The sequence below is a fragment of the Crinia signifera genome, chromosome 6 (genome assembly GCF_055691185.1).
Source record: "Crinia signifera chromosome 6, ASM5569118v1, whole genome shotgun sequence".
Lineage (NCBI taxonomy): Eukaryota > Metazoa > Chordata > Amphibia > Anura > Myobatrachidae > Crinia > Crinia signifera.
The window spans coordinates 64189779-64201735 of record NC_139222.1 but is presented as its reverse complement, the minus strand read 5'-3'; the positions used below and the strand labels follow the sequence as shown (position 1 = coordinate 64201735).

General features: G+C 45.0%; 1 pseudogene; it reads right to left on the bottom strand.

The window, feature by feature from the left end:
• Window positions 1-1000: 1000 nt before the first annotated feature.
• LOC146009600 (tyrosinase-like) lies at window positions 1001-9809 on the bottom strand (annotated as a pseudogene).
• Window positions 9810-11957: the final 2148 nt, after the last annotated feature.

Genomic DNA, 11957 nt, shown 5'->3' with positions numbered 1-11957 from the left:
GCTTCAAGCCTTCCACTTGTAATTCACCCTTACGTCCCTAGGTGGCACTCGTTCACAGTTACAGGAGAAACTGTATTAGAGTACCACGTTCCCTTCACAGATTTGCTTGCCATGCCTCTGGCATGGTGTCGTGCTCCACTACCACTGCGCAGTCAGTAGCATATTAATTGTGGTGCCATCCTGCTTATTGTCAGGGGATCTTTCCCCCCCCCCTCCTCCACCTCCACCAGCCATTGCTGCCACTCACATCCTTGCCTCCCCTCCTGGCTTCCTCCCCCGGAAGGGTGGGCAAACATCCTACATGCCACCAGTCTCCTCCTACCCCACCATGGGGGTAGGAGGAGACTGGTAATTTTCATAATTTTAGCTCCACCCCCTTAGTAAAAAATCCTGCGATTCGCAGGGCTACACAATGGGGTGGGGCTTGATGATGTAGGGCTCTGTCACCGCCCCCTTAATGGCAGATGAAAGTCTCCTCTCTAGGCTTCTCCCAGAGAGGAGACTTTAAATGTCGGCAAATATGGTCACTCCTGAAGCCATTTAAAACGTATCTTCCAAAATGGCCACCTCCTCTAGCATCCTGAATATTGGTCTTCTGAGGTGGTGGCCATTTTGGGAGGTACGTTTTCAATGATGGGGTCAGGCACTTCAGGACCACACAGAAGAATCTACAGGTCCCGGCAGGGCTCCATCTGTCTATATGAATGGTGAAAGTAGAAAAACAAAACAAAAAAACCTTGACCTTTTGCTTGAACCTATTGAATGTCTACCTAGAGTAAACCCTTGTTGGCTAACCTTGACACTCCAGATGTTGTTGATCTACACATCCCAGCATGCTCTGCTTCAGTTTTGACATTCTAAATCTGATGCAGAGCATGCTGGGATGTGAAGTTCAACAGCTGGAGTGTCAAGGTTAGCCATCAAGGCCCTAGCAGCTGTCGATCAGCCATCCGGACACCATTTCCCGACACTAAATAAAATGCACCTTTTTTCCCTTTCCTCATGCAACACGAACCTCGGTAATGATATTCAGCAGAAAGACCTTAATTTAGATGAAGAACACGTAAAAAGCAGAATATGCTATGAAGCCCATAACATTGTAGAATTAATGGCTCTAATAAAACTAGCCATGAATAAAATTGCTGTAATTACCAGTGTCCTGGGTAAATAGGTCTGTTCACTTCACTCAAGTTTTACATGCTAAAAATATGCAAAATACATACTAAAGAGAAATTAGGCTCCCCGCGAAATTGTACCGAGTGCTTCCATCACCGGCTGGCGCGCTCATTACAGTACTGGAGTGCTATTTAATGATGCACAAGACTAAATGCATTAATTAAAATCAGATCGTTTTCTAAAGCAACTACCTGTTTATAAAAGTATGCACAGAACTTGGGACGGGGAAGGGAGGGAGATTGCAGTTACTTGTGGGGGGGAAGGATCCAAGGAAAGTAAAGTACTGTTCTCTGTAGACACTAAGGGCCACATGCACCAAGCTTCAAAAAGTGATAAAATGGAGAATGATAAACAGTCAGCCAATCAGCTCCTGCCTGCCATGTCACAGACTGTTTGAAAAATGTCAGGCAGGAGCTGATTGGCTGGTGGTTTATCACTCTCCATTTTAATCACGTTTGAAGCGTAGTGCATCTGGCCCTGTCAAGGAGGACACTTTGGGCCTAATTCAAGCCCCATCGAAAGGGACCTAAATCGTCCCAGTCACATAACTTCAGCACCCGCCCCCTCTTCGGCGATCTCTGATGGAAATAAAAGTTAGTTCCCTCACTACGTTCGGCGCATATCATTGACATGTTCATTAGGCCCTTTGTGCATAACCAGCTAAGTGTTAACACCATGCTTGGATACCCTCCCGGGAGCTGCAGGAGGCTACAGATTTTTGGAGTAGTCCCTAAAAATACCCCCAAAAAGTAGTTGGCTCTCTGGCATCCTGCCAGCTTCATAGTGCAGCGGACAGGATTGTAGGTCACCGACTAGCAATGGCAGGAAGGGGGCGGGGCTAAAAGTGACTTTGCAGATCATATGGTTGAGTTCTGTAATCAGTCATTCATTCAAAACAAGCGAGCGTACCTGCCAATTTACATTCATCAAATGTCACCACCACAACCGCCCACCGCCATATAATTACTTGCACTATTGTTTATTTTCTAGATTAGCGCGCCCTAGGTTCGCCACTTCAGGCTAGACATTGCCAACCTTCCTCTCTAGGAACCAACAAGAGGAAAGGAATCCGTAATTAACCAAGAAATATTGTAGAATTGTAATTAACTTCATTTTCTTTTTAATTACATTTGGAATTTTAATTAAACATCCAAATCAATATTACAAAGTAATGACTAAACTCACTTATCCGAGCAATGCGGTGAGCAAACAAAAAGGTTTACACTCTTTAGTGCCCTGAAGAACGTCTTTTAGGTCTTCCGAATGCTTAAAACGTGTACGAGGAGGAGAGGTTTGGGTTTGTTTTACGCACAAATCCTGCTCGGAATCCTTGTGAATGCTACATACAGATTAAACTTGACTTCCCACTCCTATCGATGACCAAAATTGGCCTTATAATGTCCCCAAAATTGTACAGTGTATAGGGAGGGGGCTTGAGTTACACACCCTAATTCTAAACATAATGAGAAGATGTTACTCAGCCGGATGGCTTCGTTCAACAGAGAAAAAAGGCTGGTGCACATCAAGTACTAAACACGGCAATGTAACCGTAAAGCTGAGGGACTTAGCATAATTCTGGACAAAATATGGGCCCACCAACTGCCACCAGGTGACCTCATCTGCTGGGTCCCCAATAGTCCTCAGGTTCAAGTCTAGAGAAAAGGACACCCCCCCTCCCCAGTGCTGCACCGCCATTACTGCCAACCATCCCCATTGCGATGACCTCCTGGAATGTGATACATTGACCACCCCCGACCCCACCACCTCTGCTGATTCACACTAACCACTTGGGAATAGACTCGTATTCTGGGCTTCCTCCTTCTGTGAGCCCCGTTGCTGTGAAGTGTGCCACAGAGGCAGTCACAGAGCAGCAGGGAGCCCCGAAGACCGGCAGGCTTGCCAAAGCACCGAGCAGTGGACCCTGGGGAGGGGAGTATGATTTTTCAACATCATCCTCACACGGTCACACTGTTTCCGCACTGCCTAGGGGCAGTGAAAGCCTCTGCAGAACCTCCAATTTGCATGGGAGCCCTCTGATTCGCCAGCTGAAGCCGGGGGTTCTCACAGGGTTCACTACTGGAATTTTATGACTTTTTTGTATATGTGGCCAGATCGGATATATGCCTTCAAGTGATACTAAAATAATGCGAGATGGGTGTGAAACCGATTTCACATTTTAGTAAAAATGTGAATAAATGGACCCCAAGGGTTAATACGTGTAACATTAGTAACAAGCAGCAGCTATGTATTGAGTGTTGTATATAGTAGGTGAAGCAATATGTAGAATGTCAAAGTTTTAAAGCCCCCATACACTAGTGCAATTTTGGCCAATTTGATCTGATTCTGATGCAACGGGCCGATGAATTGGATGAAAAGTGGCAAATCACGTGCGTTTCACCTCCACATCCAATCCATTGCGCAGTCCCATGTACTGTATATCAGAGCCCTAGAGCAATACATACTTAACTTTTTATCTGGGCCTACTGGGTCCCACCCCCCCTCTCCCTTGTTGCAGGGAGCCGGGCAATGGGGAGAGAGATTACATCCTGCCGCAGCCTCTCCCCCCAGCTCAGCACACACTGCTAAGTGCTGATTGGGGGAGAGAGGAAGCGACAGCCTGTCCTCTCCCGCTGGTTTATTATTTCCATAGGGGCGGGCCCATGCACCCTCATGAAGGTCACGTCCCCTACATTTCACCGGGGCCCGGACAACCTGTCATCTCTCCTGATAGCATGAGATACCTCTCACAAGGGTATGTAGGTGGGGGGGGGGCTTAACATTGGAGAAAAATGTAGGTAATTATTCCAACCCTACAGCTGAATAAATAAACAGATAATTGCCCCAACTATACTTATAGACAATTCCACAATGTAAAAGTTACAGATGCAGCAAGAAGTGAACCAGGAAGATTGCTTCCCCTCCATGCATGATGTTAGAGTACACTAACATGATCAGTACATGCTGGGATTTGTATTACTATTTCCACCAGCTTCGCGCTCCTGGTCTAAAACATTGGTCAAAATCACAGAGATAAGGTAATAACCAACCAATCCACTCTTCAGTCATTCCATAGGCATTGCAAGAAATGATAGAAGCAGATTACTTGCTGCTGTCGGAATAATCTCTCCACTCTATCGATCCCCAAGATTTGATAAATCTCCACCATTATAAGATTACACCGGTCACACACACACACACACTGACAAGTGAGTAATATTAGCACCATACTGTAAACGTTGCTGGCAGTGTGCGATGCATTCTTTAAAGCAGTGAGAGAATCCAGGGGCCAAATGTAATAGGGTAAGAATTTCAGAAAGTGAGAGATTTTGGGAGAGTGTTCCCTTTTTTTTTTTTTAAAGCAGCAATCAATTACATCGCAAAATCAACCTGGTTTTGCAGTGTAATTGATTGCTGCTTTAAAAAAAAAAGGGGAAAACTCTCCCAAAATCTCTCACTTTCTGAAACTCTCACCCTATTACATTTGGCCCCAAGTGTCATTTTCGCCTGGATTGTGGGAGTCAGGGCTTGCAGACATGATCCTTGTTCAAAGGAAAAAAAAAAACTAAAAACTAAAAAACACAACCACTGTTTTCCTCATTCAGAACCTTATATTAAATAATGCTCGCGAAAGATGAAACGAGGCACAGGAGGGAACACTGATATGCATGCTCCCCATATATACACTTAAACACAGGTAGAAGCGTGACAATAGTGGGTGCCAAGGGGTACCACTGATATGGGGCCCAGCCCCAGGTTATAAAGTTGCATACCAATCTCCCTGCTAAGCAATTGGGTTCCCAGGCCCAGCCTGAATTCTGTGGCATTACAGTTTCAGTAAAAGGAGTATTTAGTGTATGCTACAGTATAATAAGAAGGGGACACTAATGTTGCATAATCTGAACTGGAGACTAATGTTAAGTTATTAACTGGAGGGCACTGTAAAATGGGCAGATGACACAATGTTGAGGGAATTATGCTTAGGTTACCTAATAAGAATTGAGGCACTTTAATGAGGCACAATATGAAATAGAGGCACTACAGTGTGGCACAGTATTAACAGGTGGCACTAATGTGACATAATATGTACTGTGGGCACTATGAAGGAACGTGAATTGTGGATACGGTGTGGCATAATGTGTACTGGCCGACCTACACTGACAATGTAAACTAGAGCACTACTATAGTTCATAAAATAATCTAGGGCACTACTATGGGGTGGAATATTACCCAGGGCACTATTATATTGTAGATAATGAATACCTGGAATAGACTTGCATACATACAGGTTGCAGATATAGGGGGAGGAATTTGGAATACTGTATATTGGAAACTTAAAGTATGGAATTAAATTGGTCACAGTTTAATTTTTCGACCAGTTCTCTATGAATTGCAGAAATAGAAAACGGTACCTGGATCTGCAAGGTAATCATAGTCATATCCTAAATCTCTTGACGCTGCAAAGAACTCTCCATTAGTGTATAGCGGAATAAATGGAACCATGTTGTAGCCACGGTTGTGTCCAATTGGGGCATTGGCTTCCGGATACACGCTGATGTCTTCGTAGCCATTGCTCAAATAAGCTGAGAAAGAAAGAAGCATCAGTGCGAAGACCTGTAAATGCCGTTTCCTACATGGAAACCATAGAATTCTCCTATGCCGTTGTATATTAGGTCCGTTCCTGCATGTGGTGTACCTGTAGGACCAGAAACATGGAACGGATCTGGCTAGTTTCATAAAAGGTAACTCCAGTCAACCCCATTAGCTTACCAGTAGCCTCGCCTATGCTGCTCTCTAATACCTCTATTCTACCCAAATGCCAGGTCTGACCCCATTCACACTGCAGACTGGGTAGATCGACCCCTTTTACATCACCTGGAAAATGTCAAGTAGAAAAGACTCTTGTTGGGGAATGAGAACTATATGGGGGTATTCAATGGCTGGCCCGACAGAAATGACCCTGCCCCGTTCTCAGTCGACTCTTATTTTGCAGGCGGGATTCAATGTCCCGCCTGCTGAGGGCCGAGAAGGGGGCATAACCGCAAGAAGCGGCCGTAAATTGTCGTGTTGCGGCCGGGAGCTTGACAATTCCCGGCAAAACAAGGCCGACTGCTTCTAATGTCGGCCCCGTTTTGCCAAAAAGCCTGTTCAATGCTGTCGGAGAAGACAGTATTGAATAGGCTTCTGCCGCTCTTTCCGACGGAGGAAATAGCGGCGGAGGATTGAATATCCCACTATATCTGGAGCTAGGAGGACTAGACCACTCAAAAAGCTGCTCACCACAGGAGGGCAGAACTGTGTTGTCGGGGCATGTATATCTGACACTAGGCTTACCACAGATACAGCAAACAATGAAATGTCGCTATATTTACAGAATAAGAGGACCTTTGTCCTGCTGATATTGTAGGATATACAGCAATTAGTTTTGGGGTTTTAGGCGCAATATACAGTAATTATAACTTCTGAGCCTCACCCAGATTAGGAAAATGACTAAACCATTGGCAGAGTCTACAGTAGTCCTATTCGTACCTGGAGAGTGGAAATATATACATGCAGTAGGACACAGATTTAACCAGCAGCAGATTAGCAGAGGCACCATGTGCTATAATATACTGCTTCACTGTTTAATGCCTACATAGTGTTCATCCTAGTACCCTACATTTTTTAAAACCAATGTAGTTCCGCCTTCCTGCATGGGAAGTGTCTGCTGTGGTGTGATACAGACCAGAGTGTGCTAGAATCATCAACTGAAAGAGCGACACCCCGGGCAGGAAAGTGGAATTACAGTGCATGGCTTTTGAAAGGTACAGTGCTTCCCTAGCCACTAAACTCATGTGACTGGTAAGCGGTGGTACTGCACCATCTTTAGGTTCAGCGAGACGTCGATTAGCAGAAAGAACACCAGATAAGCCTCCCATTTGTTAAAAACCATTGGGTCAGAGGTCACATGTGCCATGAGCGTTTCTTTTTACGGAACATGACCCACATCTATGTACTAAACCTTGGAGAGAGATAAAGTGGTTGGAGATCAAGTACCAGCCAATCAGCTCCTACATTAACTGCCATGTTATGGGCTGTGTTTGAAATACAGGAGCTGGTTGGTTGTTACTTTATCTCCATCCAGGAACCCACTCCAAGGCTTAGTACATACTGTTGGGGCCCTAGTGAGGAGACATCATGAGTACTCATCCAATCAAAAGCCAAGCAGCCCAGGGCCAACTTCCCGACGTCATCAGTGATTAGCACTGAGAGAGGGAAGATGGCCCTGAAGCAGCCCCCTCCCAAGTATAACTTTGGGACCATCTGCAGTTGCGCCAAGTTCAGAACTTGCTAAGGGAACGGTAACAGGCGGTGAGCTGGAAGAGTTCCATGTTGCATAAATGGAGGGAGAGGGGCGTTACCCTGCTGGTATACAAGACACTGGATTGGCAGTTATTCCTGCCTTTTGGAAGACTCACCTGTCAATAAACGCGTGGTGAAGAACAAAAATCGGGTCATTGGCAGAACCCTGGACCGAGGACATAGATCCGTTCATATAGACATGCAGCGAATTATGCATGTTACTTTGGGAGCTGTTCGCCACTCCCGATAGTGGGCTGGCGAAACCTGGATACGACAGAAAGGAGACGATTAAACGGCTAGAAGACCCCAACTAGCACATCTATCTGCAAACACAAGGGGTATCAAGGCTAGAACAATGCTACGTACTTGGGTCTGATTTAAGTTAATAAAATGGGATGCAGTCAAAATCCCGACATTTAAATAACCAACATTTAAAATCCCGACAAGGTCAAAATACCGGCATATAGAATGTACAGGTGAAACTGTCAACACGACTTTGGGTTGACAGGTCGCGAGGTCGACATGGGTTTTTTCACTGTTTTTTGATCCGACGTGCCGACAGGCGGTATTTCATGCCCTACCATCCACTAGGCCCTAGTGACTAGGGCATGGTGGGAGAATAAAATAGCGTGCCGAGTGCAGTGAGGCACCGTGCCCGAAGCATTGCGAGCGAAGTGAGCGATGCGAAGGGCTGCGGTTCACCTTCAACTGTGGTCAAAAAACAGTGAAAAAACCCATGTCGACCTCGCGACCTGTCGACCCAAAGTCATGTTGACAGTTTCACCTGCACATTCTATAGGTCGGTATTTTGACCTTGTCGGGATTTTAAATGTTGGTTATTTGGCCATTTCAATCAGTTGACCCATCCTCCGAACACAAAGGCTATTTGGTGCCATTTGGAATAGGTGAATGAGGCCACATTTTGAGAGGGGACAGACACACACACTCTTATTTGTGTTCTAACAGTGCCTAGTTGTCACCAAATTCTGATTGCTACAGGTAACACTTTCTTCAGAAGATTTGATATCTCTCCCCCCTTTGAGATGTTTCTACCTTCCAACATGTTCCTAAAGCTGAGGTTGGCGGATCGGTCCATAAGACCAGTGTCATAGTTTGCAATCGATAAACATGCTTCCACCTCGGCTGAGGTGGGCAACCTTGGAGTTCTGTTTCAGTCCTGTTGTCCAGGACTCCTCAGCAGGGGACCTTCTGATGTGCCATTGCACAGGATTCTCAGACGATTGTATTCTTCCGGCTGACTGCACACAGTCTAAAGACAAAAACAAAGACACTAATTACAAAAAAGAGTTTTTGACCATGACCAAGTGTTACACAACTAAAATGGCGCATAAAAAGAAAATGTCTACCCGTCAGATTTTTCTTGTATGACATCTGTTTTGGCCCACGTTGATGTTTTGGGGATGTTGATGATTTCTCAAATAAAATATATTTGGTTTTAGTGTTCAAACTTATTTGTATATGGATTGTACTCAAAGCAAATATAAAAATGTGGAATGATGGCCGTGCCCCAACTCACGGTAAGAAAGGAGATTTTCAAGCTCATCAAGGTTTCTTTGTGTTGTATGCCGATATCTGCTTCTCAGGATCGGGATTTCTTTGGACTGCATGGTGATGTCCGCTTTTGGGATTGGGTTTCACCAATGGGGAAAGTGCTCCCAGTGTAGAGACGTGAAGTGAGAAAATAAATATATATGTGTACAAATCAGGAAAAGGCCGTGATCTCCTTTCTTACCGTGAGTTGTATCCATTGAGTATACAAAAAAAAAAAGTTTGAACACTAATACCAGTTTCCAAATATAATTTTTTTGAGAAATTAACATTCCTAAAACATCAACGTGGCCAAAATAGGTGTCATAAAATAAACATCTGACGAGGAGACCTTTTCCTTTTTGCACCTTTGAAGAGTATTCACCTACCTTTTACATACAGATAACTTATAGGAGCAAATGACAGTCATTGGAAAATGCACAAAGGTCATTCAGACAAAATCGGTCAGATCTTCACGGGACACTAGCGAATGGGGCAGGATACAAGGGATTGCAGTCTGGAAGAATATAACATTGGGGACGGCAGTTTACCCTAGTGCTCCTCTCGTGTCTGTCAACCATAGAGCAACTGCAGTTCTCATGATTTGTAGGTACTCTCTCTTCCTGGCCCAGTGTGTAAGTGGTACATAGGATGCTGCATGTGACAAGATAGATAGATGAACGTGTAGATTTTATTTTTCTATGTGTATTTTAAGGTGACATTGTCTTTGTTGCACTACAAGGATAGTTTATAAAAATGGTATTTCAATAAAGTGGAGCTATAATCAGCTTACAGGCATTATTACACAAGAAGTATAATTAAATATACATAATCCATACCTCCCGACAAGACCCACTGCAGGGACTACATTTTATCCACCTGGACTCTACTTCAGGATTGCCATCACCTGTGTTGAAATTCCATTTATTGGTCAACCCAGGTGACACCAATCATATTAGGAAGTCCATTCTGGGTAGAAAGCATTTTATCCCTCCTGGAATGAGAACTGTTGGGAGGAATGTACTGTACAATATACTCTACCCCCCCCCCCCCCCCCCCAGCATTTTAAATATTGCACCCCAAAAAAAGAAGAACAGTCGCTGTGAGCGACGCTGGCATTTTTAGCGGGTATTTTGAGGCTCTCACGGCAACGTTAGCACTCAAAGGGATAAGTGTCCCAGCCCCCACCAAGCCTTAATCCGGCCCTCAGTCCCATATATAAAGGAGCAGGCTACTCCATAAAATGAAGGACTCAGTACACAGCGATGCAGTTTTTTTTTAGTGCATTTAAAATAGCATTAACAAGCACTAGAGGAAGCCATATCAGAACAGGAACACTATACAGTGTAATGAACATGTATGACAACAGTCCCGGCCCCACTGTACACCCGTAGCACTATAGAGGACCTCTTAACAGCCTAGACAGAAACACCCTTGGGCCATGTAGTCATTAGGTCGACAGGAAAAAGGTCAATGATATTTTTTTCATGATTTTTTTTTTTAACCGACTTGTTCAGCCTTTATCATTCCAGTGGGCATGAGAATATCAGAGGGAGAATGTGCCCAAATTATTGAGACCACGGTACACTTATATACGGTGCCCATGTTGACATGGGACAAAAACATGAAATACGCATGTCAACATTTTTCATGTTGACCTTTTGCTTGGGTCAACCTTTTAACCATGTCGATTTAATGCACGTCGACCAATAGCGGTCAACCTTTTGACTGTCGACCTAATGTCCCATACCCAGTTATTCTGTAGCACAGAAGACACAACCGATGTGCATTACCCTGGATGTCGGTAATAGGTATTTTATTGTTGCACATCATCTTAGTAGCAGACTCTTCAGTGTTCCTTAGCGCAAGAGAAATAAAAGCTACCTGCTGTATGTAAGGTCTTCTGTTATGCCAGCGAATGTCGGGCTGCCCGTCCGCTCATCGCACCAATGGGTTCGCCCGCATTGCCTGCGAATGGAAACATCCATTCGCAGGCTAGGGGGAACCATCCGCATCATTGTGCAGGCATATCTACGGGACTCAGGTCACTTAGACATATGTGCACATCCGGTGATGTCAGCTGCGCTGCCCCCCCCAAGCGTCACCGGGCGATTTGCATGGGAACGCCCATGGGAGAAAATCGCCCAGCCCACCGCCTCCCGCAACTTTGGTTGCATGCGGTCGGCAAAAAAACCCCAAAAAAACCCACAAATTTCGCTAGTTATACAATGAGCACAACATTAACTATTTCACAACTTCAGCTCTCCTGGGCCACTAACAGGGCATGTTTTCCAGATTTACTAGTTTGTGCACTGATGTAGTCATTACTGGCTGATGTTTTACATTTCACTGGTTATGTACCGAGGAGATCTGTAAAACATGCAATGACAGACTATCCTTTTTTATGAGTCCACATAAGCAATGTCGACCCAATGACCCATACTCCTGAGGACTGCAGTTGAGACACCCTAGTGTAGATTGCATATCACTGACAACATACCTCCCAACATTATCCTCTCCGGGAGGGACACATTGCTCTGTTCCTGGACTCCCCTGGTAAAGTAGGATTGCCATCACCTGTGGTGACACCTTTCTTAATCAATTACCTAGTTCCCCACAGGTGATGGCAATCCTACATTACCAGGGAAGTCCAGGAGCGGAGCATTGTGTTCCTCCCGGAGAGGGTCATGTTGGGCGCTATGCTCACAATCCTGCCTTCTGCATGGTTACAGAAATCAATGACCGTCACTAAAACCAGGAGTTTATTGGCTGAATTAATGACATGCGCTGCCAGGAATAGCCCCAATACTTTAGCAGGTGCCCCAGGATTAGGCTGCGGCTACAATAACTGAAGTCAACACTTGGGAGGGGGAAGGGCGATAAAGTAGCTACTT